At 41.4% G+C, this 20479-nt stretch overlaps 1 long non-coding RNA gene across 2 annotated transcripts in view; it reads left to right on the top strand.

Annotated features, from left to right (window-relative positions):
• Positions 1–1318: 1318 nt before the first annotated feature.
• Positions 1319–20479, top strand: part of LOC104697193 — a 29528-nt gene continuing 10367 nt past the window's right edge. For both annotated transcript variants that reach the window (XR_753133.4, XR_002048242.3), the window contains exons 1-3: positions 1319–1536; positions 9347–9431; positions 13897–14135. This is a non-coding gene — a long non-coding RNA (uncharacterized LOC104697193). The remainder of the gene's footprint in view (positions 1537–9346; positions 9432–13896; positions 14136–20479) is intronic.

Here is a 20479-nt window from a genome sequence, read left to right as displayed (position 1 = left end):
CCCTCTAGCTTGGCTGAGGGGCACCTAGGACCCTCCACCTCATGATTTGGGTGAGATCAGATGCACTGACAAGGAGGAAGGAGCACACTCTGAAAATAGGTGTACTTATTAGGTAGGTACTCGCAGGAAATATCCTCATCCCTTCTTCCAGTCTCTTCAGCAAGGTCTAGGTGGAGTTACAGAGACGTGACCAGTCATGCACTGCATTTCCTAGGCACAGACCCTGCAGCATTCCAACGGGAATGGCGTGGAGGGAATGAGAAGTCTCTGCCACCACACCACGCAGAGCACTGGTGTGCTGCACCACAGAGGTGTGTCTGCCCACTCTGGTGCTGTCCCAGCTAACGCTATGCTGTGTTAATTAACCTAACATATGTTGGTTGTAGCTCACTTGGAATGACATTGTGAGGGCAGAACTGCGAATTTTAAATGCTCCTCTCCTCCATTTTCAGTTGTTTTTCTGTAAAAAGGCATAGGAAGCCACCAGTAAACATGCTCGAGCTGAGTCCTTTTGTAACCAGTGGTCCTAAATCATATAATAGCTCATGAAGCTGATCTCTGAGGACACCATGTTCCTTTAGAAAAATCTGAAATATGTTCCATGTACTCATGAATTACACCAAAGTTATTTCACTTAAAAAGGCTTTTCACAAATTAGCACTGTTTCCAAGACTGAAGAGAATCTGAAGAGAATCAGTTCTGAAAGGTATGTCAGGGAAAGCAAAAACCCAAAAAAAAAAAGTGTTAATGACTCTCAGCATATTGGGAAGACCTAATTTAATTTTCTAATAGTGCAACCTTTTGTGAGACACTCCATTAGCTAATTGAATGCATTTCATTTATTTGTTTCCAACTTGGGTGACTTTGTTTTCCTATCCACCTTCCTGTGGTGAAAAGCAAATAAAGTATTCCCCAACAGCAAATTGCTGTTCCTTTGTTCATCCATCAATTTAAACTAGGATTACTTTCCAAGCACTTAATAAGGTGCATGTCTTATGAATGCTTTATAAAAATTACAGAGCTGCAACACTGCCTGGTGGTGCTGGCTGCCTTCCAGTGATGGACTGAAGACACCATGGGAGAACAGATTTTATGGAAGGGATTTTTATGTTGTAGCTTGTTACCAGGCTACAAGAGTCTCAGCAACACTACAACTACTATGATAACCAAAATAAGCAGTAAGTTGACAATGACTTCCTACTCCCAGCACATGAGGAAGCATATCCATGCCTAGCTTAGAGAGCAATTATAGCTTTTGGAGACCAGCTGGCCCATCTGTTCCTGGTGCTGCTGCTACTACCAGCAAGGTGGAGTTCAGTTTGGAGGAGCTGCTCAGGCTTTTTCTTGGGCCTGTCTCTCATGCCCAGTTGAGCCCCTGACACCTCTGGCACCGCCTCTGATGTTCCAGGCTGTACAAACAGGCTACAGGGGAAAAAAGGAACTGCTTAATATGCTGTGAGAGCTCCTTGCACTATGGATCACTGTGAAGGGAAGCACAGTCCTGAGGGCAGCAGCTCCTGTTTGCAGCATACAGAGGTGAGAGCAAAGGGGAAGGAGAAAGAGGCTGAGTAGAGCTGTGTCTGTGTGTCTGTCTGCATGGCTTTGCCCCCTCCTGCAGCACAGCTCAGGCAATGCAGAGACGTGGTCGCATCTGCTGAGCAAGAACAGGACACCTTTCCACAGTCCTGGGAGCAGGTGGGCATGTTTGGAGACCTGCTGTGACTGTGAAGGCACTTCAGTCATCACCCGCTGCTTCCCAAGCAAGTTTCAGGGAATTTGGGCATTTCTCATTTTCCACTGGAGGTCACTGCCTTGCATACATTAATATACTGTATTTCCCAGCAGTTATTTGGGGGGAAGGTGAGAAGAGACAATGAAACTCCTTGGGCAGTCCTTCTCCATAAATGCCCCTAGTTTGTTTCACAGCTCTGTATTTTACCTAGATTATGAATACCTCAGCAGTCAAAGCTTCTGGTTGTGGTGAACCTCTTACACTCATATATTGCTGGCATGGTGTAAGTTCTTTGCACATGCATGGTTTGATGGAAGAGCTCTGGCAATGTCATAAGGCCTTTTTATACTGCCACTCTCCAATTTCTGTAATGCATTCCTAGCTGCAGATGATTATTAGTTTATAAACATAAGATTTCTTTCAAGATGCTTTAATCAAAATAACTGGCAAAATTAATTCTCACTGAAAAAGGAAATGGGGTTCTGTGAAACAGGGCTCTCTCTTCAAAAGGGATTAAATATCCTCTAGAGAGCTCTTCTAGCTGCTTAAAATGTATTGTACTTTAGCTCTGGAATACTTCTGTGGATTTATGACAAAATATCAGCTAAGTACTTTATTCTCAATGGTTTTCTGCAGCAGTGGGTGCCAGTAGGATAGTAGGTAGGATTTCATTAGATCTGTTGAACTTCAAAGTCAAGTATGCCAATAATTTGCCTATTCCAGAGATTTTCAGAGTAGTTCCTCGTAGGGCACTAATTAGAACAAATGTTAAAAAATTAATAAGTGGTTACCACGGACTTTGGTACCAATGGGTTGCTTCATCTTCAGCAGCCTGTCAGTTCAGCATGCTCTGCCAAAGAGAAACAGAAATGTGGTACAACGTCAACCTTAACGCATACATGAGACCCTCAAATAGTACTGGGAAAGAAGACTAGGTCCATTTCCACCTGGAAGATTTAGATGGAGGTGTGACAATGAAGCTAGAGAATGTGAAAAATGACAATCACTAGTTGCTTCCACTTTGCGCAAGTGTTGCAGAAGACAGGGGGCTTGGCAGTGGATTACTCCTTTACAAGATTACTCCTTTGAAATTTTGAAAAAAAAAAAACGAAAGAGGCAATAAAGCATCACTTTAGAGAAATGCCTTCCTGCAGAGGTTTTAAGCAGAGTAGCTGAAAAGTGAGGGATTATTTGAAATGCATCTAAAGGTCACAAATGTAAAACGGAAAAGGGATAAGATCCAAAGTCCATGACAGACTGTACCTCTGAGGTCATGGGACACAAATACAGCCAGGATAGCAAATATCGCTGTAAATAAGTCAAGGTTCAATTTTCAGTAATAAGCTGTATTTTAAACTTATGTTGCTTGAGTGAGATAACCACATGTATTACATTTATCTTGGGGAGAGAAGCAGCAATGCAATGTATGTGTTTGTCAGCAACACTCCAAGTAGTCTTTATTTGAATTCCTGTCATGCTTATCAGCAGGCAGGACTTGGACCATATGTTGGTAAAAGAATTGCTACAAATAGCTGAATCAGAGGCTCAACAGAACAGGGTGGCTTAATTGTTCTCCCTGAGTTCTCTGCTTTTCAAATCTTACTTGCTCGGCGTAATTGCTCAGGTCCTGTGCAATCAAACAGCACATCAGACATAGATTAAGCAGTGACAATTGCTCAGGCAATTTCTTTTTCCTTGTCCCACAGAGCTCAAGTAACTTCTGATTTTCCCAAGCTCTACTTAGAGCAGTAGCTGAGCAAAGCCTTCAAACTTGCTCATGTCCTCCAGTTTGTCTACCTATTCACAGCTGTCCTTCCTTCATCCCTGCTACTCCTCTTTCTCTACATTTTCCTTAGGACTGTACTAAAACAACTGTGTGTGTCTGATGGCCTCTTCCAACTGCTGAAGAATTTAGACATGCACTTTTGAAAATAAGCATCCCTGTTCCCAGCCAAAGTCTGAACCAAGATCCATTTGTGGATCAGTGGAGGACTAGCAAGTCTGAGCATCAGGGAATGACTGCTGCAAGGGAGAATTGGATTTCTCTCCTGCAGGTGTCATAGCCCAGTTAGAAACATTATGAGGAGACAGCTGGGTAGACACTGGTGCTTGGATTCAGGCACACAGATGGAGGTGCTCATTCAGATGGAGAGAGACTTGCCAGCAGTTTTGTGGCTGTCACAGCAACCCACAGCACAGAAGGGGACACAGACCCTTTTTCCTGTGCTGGGCACTGAAGGCTGGGTCGCCCACAGCAGCCCCCTGAGCTGTCTCAGCTGACATACTTGAGGACAGCAAGGCAGCCTGCACTGGGACATCCATCACAGCAATCACTTCACAATTCCATCACAGTAGGAATTATGTTTTTGGGTGGGTGGTTTTTTGTGGGCTTTTTTTTTTTTTTTTTACCCTGATAAAGCATTTTGAGAGACAAGGGGAGCTTATAGCAGCTGTGATTCTCAGACATGTCAGAGGAAATAAAGTTTTTCTGTGGTTTTCTCTAGCAGACATGAGAAATTCACTGTACAAACTCTAGTAAAAGGAACAACAGCAAATTACTCTTAAAAATTTAATTGGGTTTGAGTCCACTGTGCCGTTTGCACTAAAGGGAGATGATTCCTGATTGCGGGTGGGTGGTGTTTAAGCTCCCAGGTCACTCCTGCCTGTGCATCTCAGAATATAGCTCCAGTGATCTCATCTACCCCCTCTGTACCAGCTGTGTGTGTTCAGGCTCAAGTTCACAGAGTCAAGTGACTCAAATCAGTTGAATCCATATTGCCTTCAGGGTCAAAAGCTCAAGTCCCTGACACCACCTACCTCACGCTTGCCTTTCCTCGTCTGGACAGGCAGCCTGACTATTTCTAGAAAGTGCAAGCAACACCAAGGGCTGGGGGATTTGGGCTGAGTGTGAGGTCAAAGCCGACATGACAGAGCAATTAGATAATCAGCTTCTGAAATCAGTGGCTATTAAACATCTGCAGCCCAGACAGCATGGTAAGTGGCATGCAGTGGTGTTGAGGCTCAGGGTCTATTAGCTGAACCAGCAGCTCCTTTCTCCAAAGACAGGCAGTATTTGGGAAGAGCAGATGATCTGCCTTCAGCTCCTCTGCCCCACCATGGCCATTAGGTGTGGCAGGGCAGACAGGTTGTCCTCTGGGCTGGATTTGGACCATGGGTCACAGTGCAGAGCTTTCTGTGTCAGGACAGGGCTTATCTCCATGAATGCATTTAGACTGTTACCATTTGATACAAGCTTAATCAAGTTGGCATTTTAAGGGGTTTTGTTTTTATGGCCCTGCCTGTCATGGAAACAAGCTCAACTAAGAATAAACTAGAGTAAAAGTCAGAAAAAGAGGCAAAAGACCTGTTTTAATCAGTAACTTAAGGAACTCTGCTCATTGGGTCCAGTGTGGAGTTTCTCAGGAGCGAGGCTGGGGAAGACAACTGCAATTGCACAGAGCAGATAAACCCCACGTGCACTGCTGACCAGCAGACCTGGCCAGGACCTCAGTGTGGAACCCATTCAGGCTTAAATACTCTCAGACCAGACACACAGGCTTTTTGTTGTTATTGTTATTTGTTATTGTTTTAAAATTAAAATGAATTTTAATTTTTTCTTTTGCTACCAGCTATCAATTTCCTCACTGTCAGTAAGCACTTGTGCAGACCTACAAATGTGGATGGCACTTCACTGACCAGGGAAATTGCTTCCCTGCAGCAATTGCTCAACTTAGGGGGGGTGGGGAGTGAGGGCAAGGGCTTCTTGTGGTGAGATTGCATAGCATGAAAGCTTTGGAGGTGGGAGTGCATACCCTTCTGCACTGCATTGATTTTCACTCTGGCTCTTTTCAAATAGGGCTGGGTGAGTATTTCTGTATTTTTTTTAATTTACTGGAAAACAGCTCATGCTATTAACGAATTTGAGTTCAATTTTGCAAAACTTTAAAATGGGAAAAAAGAAATATGTTGTAAAAACAGTTTCAAAATGTCTTTTTTTTTTTCCTGTTTTGAAGGAAGCATGAGTGGTTTTGGTTTTCCAGTCCTAGAAAAATATTTGTGTTTTAGTTTATGCAAAATATTTTCTCTCCTGTGTTATCAAGTCAACTGGCCAAATACAAATAACAGGTTCTTTCATCCTTGTTTGTGCAGACAAAGAGACTGTCCTGTCTCTCTGTCATTTTAACCAAGTAATTCTCTTTGCATTTATTCAAATTGATTCTCATCTGTCTCCTATCAGAAGAGCTACTGTGTTCTTTATTGTGTAAATTTCACTGCACTACAAAATAATATTTATGTCTCTTACAAAGACATTATTTAAAGCATCATCTAGAGAAATGATACTCAAGGAACCGAAAGCATTTGTCTATAGAGAGAGTGCATTTGTTTGGTGCAATCAAGGAGACAAGGGTTGCAAAGTGTCATCTCTATGGTGACAGCATTAAGGCCCTTGTTCAGCATGCAGTGTGCTTTCACTTTCAAAAATTTGGGGGTGTTAACACTGGCAGAAGCCCTGTGAGCCAAGAATTACCACTTTGTACAATGTGTTTGAAAGCTTTATTCTAATAAGTCTGGGTGTCTTAAACATGCTTGGTTAGAATACCTCAACAGCGTATTTGTGATGTAAAGGAGAGTAAATACAAGCACTGTGTTTTATCTTAACATTTGTTAAAGATCATATGATAAGTCATGAGCTAGAAGTTTTATTTTCCTAATAAATTGTTCTAAAAGCTATTTACTTTAACTTCACTAAGCAGCTTAAATTGTTTTTATTTTAATCTCTGTTGAGAGCAATAGCTGCAGATCAAAAATGAGAGTAGTGAAATTGTTGATGCTTAGATATTTAAGAGAGACCTGGAATCTATGTCTGCTATTGATTTTACATGAAGAAAATGGTTCAGATCCATTTTAGTACCAGAAAAAGCCCACTTGGAAGTATGAAGTAGGCCATAAAATCTATAGACTGTAAAAAAGAAACCCCATTGAATACTGAGAGTTCATTTATTAATAGATAGCTGATAATGGAAAAAACCCTGTACTAGTATGCTGAATTTAACTTTCCTTTGCTGCAGAGGGGGCAGGGAAAGGCAGGAGGGCCTCTGGTCACCTATGCAGAGCTCAGCTTTTGCTGGCCTCTCTCCTGGCCAGAGCTGCAGGATGTCAGGCTGTGGTAGCACATTCTATGCAGCAGCTTCTCCTGTAATTGAGGGAGACCTTACATCTCCCTCGCCTGCTGCTGGGATCCAGCCTGCGTGTTGGCCCACAGCAGTGCCCCAGGATGTACCTACTCACATTGGAGAAGTCTTTCCCAAAAGACTGCTGCTTCCTGAGTAAGTACACACAGCTCTGCACAAGGGTACAAATTGCCCCTTAGTTCTCTGCATTGCTGCTTTTTTGGTAAGAACAAAAATAATTCAGGCGCAGGTTGTTAAATTCAGAGAAGCGATATCACAAATACAGTGTATAGATAGGTGTAGCACACATACACCTCTTCATGGAGGTTATTCACATGTGCAAGACATACATGTGAACCCTTGTTTGTGTTTTCCTAACTTGGACTGACACCAGATTCATTTCAGCAGGAAACGTTTTCTGAGTGATGGCAGATGCTAGTCAATACAGCATGGATAGTGCACATCTTCCCTGGACAGACTTTGCAGGGAAATTATCAATGAAGATTCAGAGTTGGACCTACAAAGGTGGTGTACAGCAGGAATGCAAAATGGATGTACAAGGAGGCTTCAGAGGGTCTGAATGCTGCTGACTTTTGTGTCCCTGCATCGCATTAAGTCACAGAGGATCAACCCCTAGAAGTTAAATATTTATCAGTTTTGTACCAGATATCAGTTCCTTTCAGAGAGGTCTGCTGCAGTTAGGTTTCTTATTTTCAGTGGCTAGTTAGCTCAGCCAATTAGCTCCATCAGCTTATTACACTTCTACCTGCAGCTCTTCCTTATCGTGTTACCAAATATATTCCTTTGCTTGTGAGTAGTTGTGAGTGGGGGAAAACAAACAGGGAGAGTTTCTTCTCTTTCTGTTCTCTTCATCCAGCGGAAAGATCAAATAGGAAAGTCTACCCCTCTTACTTGCTCTTCTTCCCCTGGGAAAGGTAGGGGGAGGGGACAATGTCTTGTGTGTTTGGGAAGAGAACACCAGATGCCCATGAGGACCAAAAGGGCAGCTGTTTAGAGCTGATCGCCCTGTGGCTGGTCTTTTCTATTTGGGGGAAGTCCTGGTCAGCTACAAATTCAGTTTATCCCTACAGCTTTCCTTCAAAGGGCTCTAAGAAGCATCAAAGACCCCTTAAGCTCATGAGCAGATATAAGTCAAGGTAAATTTTATAACTGCAGAAAACTGAGGCTAAAACCAGTCTCTGACAGGTTTGTACACACACTTAACCCTGCTCACTTGGTCCATGGGCCGTGGGTCTTCACTTCCAAATTCACTCCTGCTCTTTAACCAACTTCCTGGGTTACAGCAAATGTTGTACAATGTCCTTTAGCTCCCCAGAATTATTTTTCTTTCCTTTACTTCAGGACCCTGTGCATCTGCTGTTCCATTAATTTTTCTAATCCCAATTATACCACAGTTTTCCAGTTCCCAAGATTCCTTATATCAATTTCCTTTTCCTAGTGGTCTTGCTCTGTCCTCGGGAAGCTTCCTCCCTGCCAAGCAGGCTCATTTGCTCCCAGGAGAGACCAATTTCCCTTCCCCTCACTGTGTCCACTTAAAGAATTATGTCTGTTTTCAACGTGGTGTATAACAGGAAAAATTCATGAATAACTTACATACTTCTTCTGGTTTTGGTGTTTTGAAGGGTATACTTGGATGGATATAGAGTGTTCAATGTAGACATGCTGCAGCATGTTGTAAGAGCACCTTAACTATTGAAAAAGCTTGTTTAAGAAAAAGAAATTGTAGTATATTTTCATATACCCCTAAATAAATCAAAATCCTAGCCTATTTTGGGCTTCTAAAACTACTATAAAAATATAAATATAAAAATAAAAGTAACAATGTTAAATATAGCCATATAATCACATGTGAATTTGCATGCACGTGTGTAAGAAAAAATGTGGCATATGTCTTATCCACATATATACATTTAAATTATTTCAGGAACCAAGCTGTAGAACTTTTTATTTATTATAACCTATTGCAAATATGAATTCAGCTGTAACTAGAGGTGTAAGAGGTTCAAAATAAAGACTAGGACAAGTGGAAAGGGGAACAAATTTTGTCTGTCTGAAGCCTGTTATCTACTTCTGCACCCCATGTTCTGCATCAGGCTGACTAACATGCAGGTTTGCATAATTACCAGGGTCTGTAAGCATCTGTGAGCATACAAACCCTGTGGGATTCTGGTCACACAGAGGCTGCAAACCTGATGCTTTGTGTGTCTCTGCAGTGTTTGGGAATCGTCCAGGCGGGATCATTCATGGCTCATATCACATTAGACCTCGCTTCCTCATGCAGCTCCTGCTGCATCTCTGTCTGCTCTAGTCATGTGGGAAAATGCAGCCACTCAGCCCCCTTGAAAGCAGACATTGTATTGTGCCATGTAGCTTGCTTCACTTTTTAATCTATCAGCTGTATTCTCTCTTGTTCCTTCCTTAGTCCTTGATTGATCTTGGCCATAAGGATGATTCAGAGTGAAACTGCAAAGCAGAGCAAAACCTTTTTTCTGCCTTCTGCAACTCAGGTAATTTCATAGACAAAGTGTTTCTCACCTTAATCTGTGCTCCACTCTAGAAATGTTTGCTGGTAAAGTTGCTGAGTTTCCTCACACACCACCCACTTTTACCAGGGTAGTGATGTCTGTGAGGGGACACACATGAAGGGTGGGGGCTGGGCACCACAAATGGTCAGCACTGCAGGTGCTGCCTATAGTTGGAGATGTCATTCCTGTGGAGGGAATATGTTCAGGCCTCCTTGTTCTGTAGTCATGTATAGCATCTGGGCCTAAAGACAGTGAAGTCAGAGAAACTCACTATTTAAATTATTTTTGCTACTAACTTGTTTTAGCATGCTTTATTTTCATTTATCTTACTTATAAAACAACAGTTTTATATAGCTGTTCCACTTTGCACAAACCTTGTACTTGTTACACCTTTTGTTAGAGTGCATCTCCAGCAGTGGGAGTTATATAATCCTTTTTCCTGCTGTAAAAATCTGGCTATTGAAAAGGTGGCATGCCATGAAACAAAATTAGTCTCCTGGTAAAAAGCAACTTTTTGTCATTTTTGATTGGGTACCTACCTGTTAAAATGGTGCTTTCAGTTTTATTTATATAAATTTGTTCAGGAAATGAATATGTATTGGCCAAAGATGTGAATTTAAAGGGGCTTTGGTTTAATAAATTAGATTCTATGATTTTATTCTAATCCACAATTAAAATGGCTTTAATTCAGTTGAGTTTATCTCAATGTCAATTTAAAATATTGAATACAAAGTCACTTTGAATAACAAAACCCAGGGATTTTAAGAGACTTTTCATGTCATCCAGAGATGTGTCTACAAGGAATTTTATGCAGAGTTATGGAAAGGTCTGGATTTATGGAATGAGATGTTGTTGTGGCCGATCAGGTGCACACCCAGAAGGCGCGGTGTAGGAACAGCAAAATGAAGCTGTACCCATTGCTGGTGGGACATCTGGCTGGAAAACCTCACAACTCCCACCCAGCCTGAGCACCTGAGTTTCCTTAGGCTGGAGGGTGAGGCACAGAGCTGACTTCAGAGTTTCACTCCTGCTCAGGTTCACCAGCAGCCTCAGCAGCACTGCCTCATGGTCATTGAAGCACAGGCAATGTATCTTTGCAAGGAGCCCTGTGCTCTTATGGGCTGTATGGACCAAATATAAATGAGTAAATCAGGTCTTTTCTTCAGCAAGACAGAGAGATAGAAGCTTAACCTGAAGGCTGGTGATTGCGAGCTGTGTCTGCCCTGTGCTTACAGGACAAGGGTGTTATGGGAACTCATCAATCACCAAAGTCTGTGTAGCATCAATTTGCAGCCTGAGATTAGTATTGATATTTTTACTGCCAAAACTGAGGGCTGTTAGAGCTTGACAGCACATGAGGGCAGAGTTTTGCCTTAATGGCTATTACAAAGCGCTTGGATAATAGCTTCAAAAGAGATATCCCAAATTTAGTATGACCAAATTGTTCAGATCATGATTGTCTGAGAGGCACACTCTTGTTACCATTCCCATCATCACCTCTATAACTGTGACTTTTTAATGATTCAGCCTTTGAATATAATTTAGCCAGACAAACCCCACACAGGTTTCCAGCTGAAGAGGAAATATTTGTCATCCATGTTTGTGACAAAAATGTAAAGTCCTAGAAATATTACATCATTATAGTGGAAGACAGGTCTTTCTTTGGACAACAACCAGAGTTCCTTCTGCACTGCCCTAAAGCTTTGTCACACAGAGAGAATGTAAAGCATAGATTAGGGTCAGGCCTCTGAAAAAGCCACAAGCCACGTTTTTAGTTAAAAGGAAAAGCATTAGAAGTGTGCTGACAAAGTCTCCTACTGCAGCAGCAGCTGATGATGCCAGATTACTTCATTGCTGCTATAGATTTAAATCAGTTCCCTGCTGGTCTACTGATATTTATCCTATTGCTTTAGGTGATACAGCTGTATCGATCCAGACTGAGGTTGAAAAAAAAATTATCCTCCAAACTATCATAGTTATCACAAAATAAAAACAAAAGTGCAAAACACTTTTGTGAGATTTCACATGGAGATGTTCTTGAAAATCGGTGAAGCAAAATAGGAACAGATAGGAACTTTTTTTGTGAAGTATTTTGGAACCAGAATAGTTTCTAAGTTTCAGAGTTAATGATACTGAATTTTCAAGTATAGATAATACTTGACTCCTATGCCTAGGCAAGAGCTTAATTTCCAAGCCTTATGTTTTCTCATGATGTATATTAACTGAAAATAAATCACTGTCTGCAGAGACAATTGAAACAAAGATCACTCCAGCACAGTTCAAAGTCAGACCAGCCTCTCAGTGAAGGTTGACAATTTGCTTTGACTGTGTTGCATTAACGGGGAATGACACCTTTTAAAGATGGATTCAGTCCTATTCAGCATGGGGCTAAAATTTAAGTATGGGTAGTCCATGCAATGCTTCCTTTAACATCATATCCATATTTCCAGCATCCTGTAATCAGCAGCTGAGCTTTGAGGAGCTCAGGTACTACCTGAGTCCACTTCTCTGAGTTAATAGCTAAAGCACAGTGTGGTTCCAAGGCCTCTTCATTAAGGGGTCCTGCTAATTTATAGCATTTTTCAGTGTTATTTAGAGATTGTGGGGAAATCTTCCTAAGATTGTTTCACTAATCCAGTTTACAGCACAGCCTCAGAACAGTCACACCGGCACAAGTGCAGAGGCAGTGAACTGTGCCATAGGTGCAATAATAAAATCCAGGAGCCTCTAAAACCAACCTTACTGCCAGAGAAAATACAGCTTGGATTTGTGTCCTGATTTTTCCATCAGGTCTATTATTTTTCAGCTCCATAGTCTGGACTGTCCTGTAGCTGTACATTCACCTTTTCAGAGAAGAATCCACACTAATTACATGTGTTACTTTTCTGTCTGGGCTTCAGAAGAAACAATGTATTTGAATAATTGGTAGAAATTGAATTGTAATTTAATAGAAAGCCAAGCAGTCTCCCAGTGCTTCCCACTGTGTGATTAACATTCTGTAAGGAATTCCCTCATGTTTGTTGTACAGAAAGCAAAGTTTAGACTTTTGTTGTTCCTTGTAGAAGGAAGGGAAAGGGTAAACAAAGGAAATTAATTATAAATGTTCCATTAATAAGGGCGAAGATAGAATATATCTGTCATTGGGAAAAACCCTGGCTTGATTCCCAAGGGACTGACTGCCTCTCAACAGTTTTGGCTTAGCAAAGGCGTTTGAGCGGGCTATTCTCGGTCAGATAAAGAGAGGCAGTGCTGGCAGCTCACGCACTGTGCAGACTTGAAATCTCTGCAGTATGCTCCCTAGCTGGGTCCAGATGCACTGATTCTCCAGGCACAGTGAAGGACATATTTATTTGATCAAGCTTTTGGAGAAAGCTGTGGGTATATTCCCAGAATGATGAATGGGGGAAGAGATGATAGTAAGAATGACAATTGTTTCGGTAACACTGACACTGGTTTTCCTTTTGTTTCACTGTTACTCCTGAAATATTAATTATAAGCTAGGACATTAAATTTTATTTATACTAATGTAAATAAATAATCATGTAAATCTGAGAAGTCTTATTCCCCAGCATGCACATATGCTGAGAGGGCATATTTAAAAGCACAGAACCAAATAATTGCTAAAAACAGAGCCACTGCTTAAATTTACAACACCCTTTAGGGAATCTACTATTCCCTCAACAACAACAGAAATAGTTCATTCTACTGGCCAAATAGTAACTTCCAGATGGTGTTAATGTGACCAGTTGAAGCTGGTGGTAAGGATTGCTACTCGTGGTGAGTATAGTTGTGCATGCTTTGTGTAAAGTTTCAGAGAATAAAGGCCAAAATTGGCCTTGTCACTCTGTGATGAACATTTTAAACCTAACTTAAACCATATAAATATATAGCAAATACCATGAGTTGCACTTGGTATTTCTCTGATTAACTCTTTTCAAATTAATTCCATGTGTGGACTTTTCTTTTTCTGGAGTTCCTTGTTCCAGTTTAACTGCAACATCCCGATTGCTTTCCAGTATAAAATGGCCACAGCTGGTGTTATCTAGCAATAGCTATTTCATGATGGCTTAATGAAAAGCATAAGCAGGCCCTAGACATGTGTTTACAACAGAACCTATTAATTTCCACACAAGCTGAAGGTACTCTGTGATTTTGCAGGAAGAGTGAGCTGCTCAGAAAACAGAGCCCCAGGACTTGTGATTCTAAATCACTGATAAGAAGGTTTTCTATTATGTTTTAAAACTGCTAAGTCAAGCCGGACAAAGTGCTAAATATTAGGGTTTGAACAAAAAATAAATAATGAAAAGCTGTTCTTCTCTTACAGACTATAATTTCAAGCGTTGCTACAAATACAAATACATCTTTCCACTCACCAGGGACCGCATAGGCACCAACAGTTCCCGCATCTCTCTGCTGTTTTTTTCCTTTGCTTTTTGCCTATCTTTAGAGAAAAAGATACCCAGGGTATCTCAGCCTCCTGAATAAACCCCTGCAGTCACGGTGTTCAGCTGCTTGGTGTGGCAATCCCCCCTCTGAGAACGACCCGGAGGCTGTCATCTAACAAGAGGCACCAGTGCTGGATGGGATGCCAGGTGCCATTTCCGTGCAGCAGGGCCAGTTCCAGCCCCTCCACCTGCCTACCTGGGGGTGCCAAGGGCACTGAAACAACTGCTTCTCAACCACCTGGTAAAATGTTTTGTGGGTTTTTTCCGGTTTATTTTTAACACAGATCAGTTCACTGATCTCATTTTCCATGTGGCCTCAGGGGGTGCCTTGGGAAGAAACAGTTGTGCCAAAGCAAACAGTGTGAGATGGGAACAAGTGGCTGAAGGTCAGCAGTGCTGAGCTGGCGCTGTCCCGAGGAGCGCTGCAGCCAGGGCACTGCTCCCACCCGGCACGCACAGAGAGGTGAATGAATGCCTTGGGGGCCCTGCGGGCACTGCCAGGGGCTGCAGCAGCCCGCAGATGAAGGCTGCTGCAGAAGGATGGTTTGAGGGTTACAGTATAATCCTGGAGGCTCTGACATCACAAATCAGTTGTGGCACTTGCATAGAGCAAGGTAGTTCAGGCTAGTGTATAGTCAGGGCTCTTCTTTAGCACTTTCCTTTTCTACATGTATGTTATGAAGACAGAAATAATGGGGCCCTTAAAACACAAGAAGTGTTCTTTTAACACCCCAGTTAGATATCTTAGAAAGGTAACATGTATCACCTGCACTGTACTTCAAGTAGTATTTAACTCTGCTTTTATTAGCTTATCATTATTTTCCTAAATTTCATTAAGAGCCTGAGGTTGGAAAAGTGCACAAGAAATAAAAACAAGCTCTACCTTCCTGTCAGCTGCTAACAGTCTTTCAGGCAGTTAATCAGGATCCTCTATGAGAATAACAGAAATGATATAGTGAATAAGTCCTGCTTGGTCAGGTTTATTACTTAGTTTACCATCTTTGCTTCCTTGAGAAGATGGTTTCTGAGGCTATATGAGAAGGTCAAGCCCCTTTTGACCTTAGGGTTGTCAGTTGGATCTGGAGATCAGTAGAAATTCTAGGACACAGCTGTGGAGGTGTGTGAGTGCATTATTTTTTTTAAAATGGGATCATGACTAGGGAGTCATATATTTTGTTGCAATCAGAACCAAGAAGCTTACAGATACTATTACATAAATAAATCCCATTTTATTTTTAAGGAATTATTTAAGGGATTTAAAAATGTAATCTTCTTATCTTTAAACCACTGGAAATGGAACAGTAAGCATAGGCCTATCTGGAATACTGGGAACTTTGAACATAGATGTTTGGTTCTTTATCTAAAGAGTCCTATGCTGCATATGAATAATATGCTAATTAGGAACCAGTCTGCTAACTTGTAAATCTGCAATAACACACTTGCTTCACTGCATGCAACAGAACTCTATAAATAATCAGGTGAATTTTACTTTTCCTTTTACAAGGTATCAGTGTCACTAATAGCAAGCTGTGTGTTCTCGATTAGCGATCGTGTTGCTGAGATTAAGTTACTTCTGGTGCTTTAAAAATAACCTTGACTATTCCTCTTGTCTCAGAATTGCCTGGCACAAATCTTTCACAGGAGCGATGCCTGTGTCACACAATACTGTGGTGACATTATTGGATTAAAGACAGTCAGCAAGAAGGGTCCAAAGCACTTCCCAAGATAAGTTTCTCAGGAAAAGTGCTTTCTACAGAAAACCTATGCTCCTAAGAGAGTGTAATCCACCATCTAGTGAGAATAACAGCAGCCTTACCGTGACATTAGATAGAAAGCAGGGTAAAAAAGCCCTTTGGTAGGAAAACCTCTTAGGACAGCATGCAGCACAGTAGTTGGATTGAAATAAGGTTATCCAGCTTGACACTTTTCTGAAGCTTGCTCAATTTTTTTAATGGTGTTAACAATGCTGCAGTAGAGTTGAGTAGGTAAATTGACAGGCTGTTTTGATCTCTGGGTACTACTTATACAACTTACACCTTGCAATTTTACCACTGTGGGCTCCTTCTGACAAGAAGTGGGGACAGTATCATGTAGGCTTTTAGTGAACAGACAATTCAGCATAACCTCCAGATATTGTGCCACTGAATATGTGGGTGCTACACCTCTATCTTATCACACCTATATCGTGTGCAGTTCTGATTCCCCAGTCTTACCAATCTCATTAAATGATCTGTTAAAAGGAGGAAAGATCCAGAGGGGGGTTGATGTGGATGTACTTATCTAGCTGGGCCATCCTGCTAATCTTAACAACTGAGAAGTAGCAGTAATCTAGAATCAAAATTCAATGTATTTAATTTCATTTTTTTTCAGGAAGTTGAATGTTATGAAAATGTTATGTTATCTCTCAGCAATGACTGAAAAGGGTGTGGTAGAGAGACGTTAAATAATGACTTTTCTGAAGATGAATAAGGAGCAGTTGCAATGTTTCGTAAGCAAAACCTAGAATTAAATTCCTAGAAACATATTTAAATACCAAAGAGAATTCTTTTTTTCACACAGTTCGTAGCTAAATTAAACCACCTTTTGGCACAAAGAAGTTGCAAGGTAGAAACCTGTGAATGAGATTTAAGAGCAATTCTGGCAAGGATATTAGATGATATCAATTCTTAATCTGACCCCAAACTGCAGGTTTTATGTTTCTGTGACTTGTCCCTCAGTAGTGGAAGCTACTGCTGTGCGTAGCTTGAGGAGCACATACTGATACGTTCAGTGCTACTGGAGCACATATACTGTATTACAACTCAGTTTATACTATCCAGATATTGATTGTAGTATTTTGGTATTTAAGACAGAAATAGAATATTGAAGTACAATTTGTAAAATTCTTGTTTAATTATTACAAGATATAAGTACACTGAAACGTATCAGTCTCCAAATAAAATCATTATTAGCATGAGTCTATACACAGACCATCACTATAATATAAAAGCAGTTTCCAAAACACATACAAATGCTTTTAATAAAGGTACATATTTTTGTTAGCCCATCAATTTTATTCTGGGTTCTGCTCTTTTACACTTGTACATTTGAAATTCAAATGGAACTGTAGTAGGATAACACCTCTGAAGCTGCTTTTAACTAGAAACACTGAGAAATCCTTGCTGATGCCCAGCAGGAGGTTTTCATTCAGCCCCTGGAGCAGAACCTCATTTTCTCCTTGAACACTGCCAGGGCTTTTTCTTCAATATGGAAGTGCAGGGCACATTTTAAGTAATGAGTGAGAACTGCTGGGCAAGGCATAAAAGCTTCCACGTTGAAAAAGCATCCAGTTCATGTTACTGTCCCTAGGTGTGCATGCCTTTATGTGCCTAGCACACAATAAATAATCCCTTGTGGCTGAAAAATACCCAGATACTTGATACAGAAAACACAAACATCAAAATTATCTTTTTTCTTTTTAGGCATCAGACTATCCAGTGAAACAGGCTGTGGTACCATTTTAACATACACTTCGTGTCACTGCCTCATCTTAACCTTCCTGCCTCCAAGTGAGGCTCACATCTGTTTCCCTGCATTTAATAAGTCTGCTGGAGACTGCCTCCTTACAATTAAATTATTTATCTTCAGGAAACTGGAGTTGTAGAGACCCTGACTTCCTGGGTTTCAGCTGCTTCTTTGCTGCTTCAGGGGATCTGTCTGAAAAGGTGGATCCTGGGCAGCACCTGTGGCTCTTCAGGGTCTTCCACTCCATGAAAGTGATCTGGTCTTTTTCTAGAGTTACTTTTTCTGTGGTTCACTGAGTAATTTTGTTGAGATTTGGTATTTGGTTTTTTTTGGTGCTGGCAAAAGATATGGAACAAAGGAGCCCCAAACAAAAATCTGTCTGGCATGCCTGTCAGAGATGCCTTGATTTCTGCCAGTCCTCCAGCTGCTGGTTCCATCTGTTGTCTCCTGATTTCTTTTTCACTTGTAACCACCTTAGGGCACAAGCCCATTTCTATGTCTGCGAATCTAAAGGGACTGGAATGGCACAATACAAAATCCTCAATGCTTCAGCAATACTACATTTAATATTAAAAATGCTCAGCAAGAGATTTCCAGTATATTTCCAACCACATCTGAAATCAACTTCTAATCAATGGATAATCAAGGATGTCAGTGTTCCTCACACTCTAGTTAAACATATGTGGCAGCTCTGGTTTTTGTACTGAAGCTCTTTATTGTCACGTTAATAGTCTTCCCCAAACATCCCTACGAGGCAGTTTCAGAGCATTTGATTGGCAATGCCTGTCTGTGCATGCCCACTGGCACATGCTGATCTTCTGAGTAAGAACTGAGCTGGTGGACACTGGCTTTGAATCACCAAGGGTTACTCATTCATCAGCATTTTGCTGCTGTCTTCTCTTGACCCTCCAGCTGCTCCTCCCAGTGTGACTTGCCTCAGTCTGTCTTCCTCTTCCCAGTGTGGTCTCCCATTTTCACTCCTCCTCCCTTTACTTTCCCACAAGCCAGATTTTTTCGTGCTCTGTCATGCCGGGCTGCGAGTGCACCCAGCCTCTGCCAGGCACCACCAGGGCCTGGGCACAGCCTCCTGTTGTCATCTGCAGTGGTAATCTGCAATGCTGTGCTGGGCTACAGCACACACAGGCAGGTTCAAATGCTGGCTTCATCCTCAAGCCCTTGTCTTAATGAAAAAGTGCAGCCACTGAAGAGAGTGCAGTTGAAGAGGTGTTATACTTACACAAGCGATGCCGTGCTTGTTAGGTGTGCTTATGTTGGTACTGATTTTCATACAAGAAGGGGGATAACCTTCATTTTGGTGTCTGTGTTTATGCTTTGCAAACTTCTTCCACAATTGGTGGTACATTTCTCATTCTGAAAGTAAAAGATCACCCTTCTAGTTGGCATGCTTGTATTTTGTGTAGAAAAGCCTAGTAAGTCACAGAAAGATAGAAGATGGGAAAATAAAACTGCTGTGTCAATGTACTGCTGATTAAATCACATGATTTCAAAAATCTCAGCAGCAACAAGAACAGCAATGTCAGTAAAAAACATTGCAGAAGTTCATGCAGTTTTGAGGCAGCCACATGGTGGACATGAGGGCTTCCTCAGGCTTAACAAATAAGCTGACTTGCTGGAGAGGTCTGTTTCAGAGATGGAGGGAGATATGAGACTACTGCAGCTGCAGCACATGGTCTGCTTTTTCTGTGTAGGCTTGGGTGTTTATTTTATTTTTAAAGAGTTTCAAAATGAACAACATATATCCACACCTAGGTGAATAGTTTTGTTTCAGACCACAGTGTGGCATCTCAATTTCAGCTGCAAAGACTTTGGCCCAAGATGCCAGGCCCTGGACTAGAACAGCTGAGATGTGGACATGTGCTCTTTTGCCATCCCTGCTGTGGAGAGGGGGAGGTCAGGAAATCAAATGCTGGCATTAGTAACACAATACACCGCAGTAGGAAAATTCGCCAGGGCTCATCTGTTGGATCATGAACACTTCTGAGACTGTATTCAAAGTCTTTTGCTTTGGTGTGGGGTTTGGGGTTTTTTCATTTGGTTTGGTTCCTTGGGTTTTTTTATTTCTATTTTCAGTGGACTGAGCTCCTCTATGGATTTCACTCCAGGGAGCCATGGAAGAGCTGGCCTGTTCTCTGTGGGCTCATGGAGCAAACTGCAGGAAGACATTACAAGGACTAACAGAACTCTGAAGTAGATGACCTGCAGCCACATTAATTATTGATCATGTTAGCAGTTGATGAGATGTGCTAAATTGATCTGTGGAAAGATAATGTGAATTAAAAGCCACTTAAATATTTAGTTTGGGGCTCTTTCTATATGGCAGGAATTTGAATGAAAGGCTACACAGGAGTCATGACTGGAATTAGCTTTTCAGTAAAGACAAGCTGTCAGAATAAAAGGTACTATCTAAATGTAAATCATTATTCATTAGAGGAGGAATCTCTTGCAGGTAAACATTTTAATGGAGGACTGGAAATCTTTCTACACAAAATTCTCTAAAGGTAGGATGATAGATTAAGATTTTCTTGTTATTAGTTTAATTCCTCCATATTTTACTTTAATTAAACATTGCTGCATCTGAGGTAGTGCATGAAGTGCTGTAGGGAAAAAGAGACTAAAAGCCTGTAGGAAGTGAAGGAGGACTATTGGCTGAAACTCCATATGTTTGTTGCAGCATTGCAATGCTGTACAGCTGGAGCACAGCTTGAGTGAAATGAATCTGTAGATGACTGGTGAGAGGAAGTAAGGGGGCTAATTCTGACATTGGATACATACATGTGTGTATATATATATATCAGGCAGAAGAATTTGCTGATGACTCTGCACAGGGGCTTGTAACAGAAGGGAGCCAGTGCCCTGAGCTAAAGTGCCTTTGCCAGTGAGATAAGTCCCACTGAAGAAAAAGGTTGGCAACACTCCATCTGAAGAAGAGCTGCTCAGATCCCCTCAGGATGCTCGGATCCTACTGCATTGCCTCACAAAATATTTTTAAAGACTTTATGATACCATTAATAGAGTTTTGAAGGTTGACACACATTCTTGGTTGGTTTAGGTGCTGCAGTT

The sequence above is a fragment of the Corvus cornix genome, chromosome 4, assembly GCF_000738735.6.
Source record: "Corvus cornix cornix isolate S_Up_H32 chromosome 4, ASM73873v5, whole genome shotgun sequence".
NCBI lineage: Eukaryota > Metazoa > Chordata > Aves > Passeriformes > Corvidae > Corvus > Corvus cornix.
The sequence above is the reverse complement of the archived record's forward strand: the minus strand, read 5'-3'. Positions and strand labels throughout refer to the sequence as shown.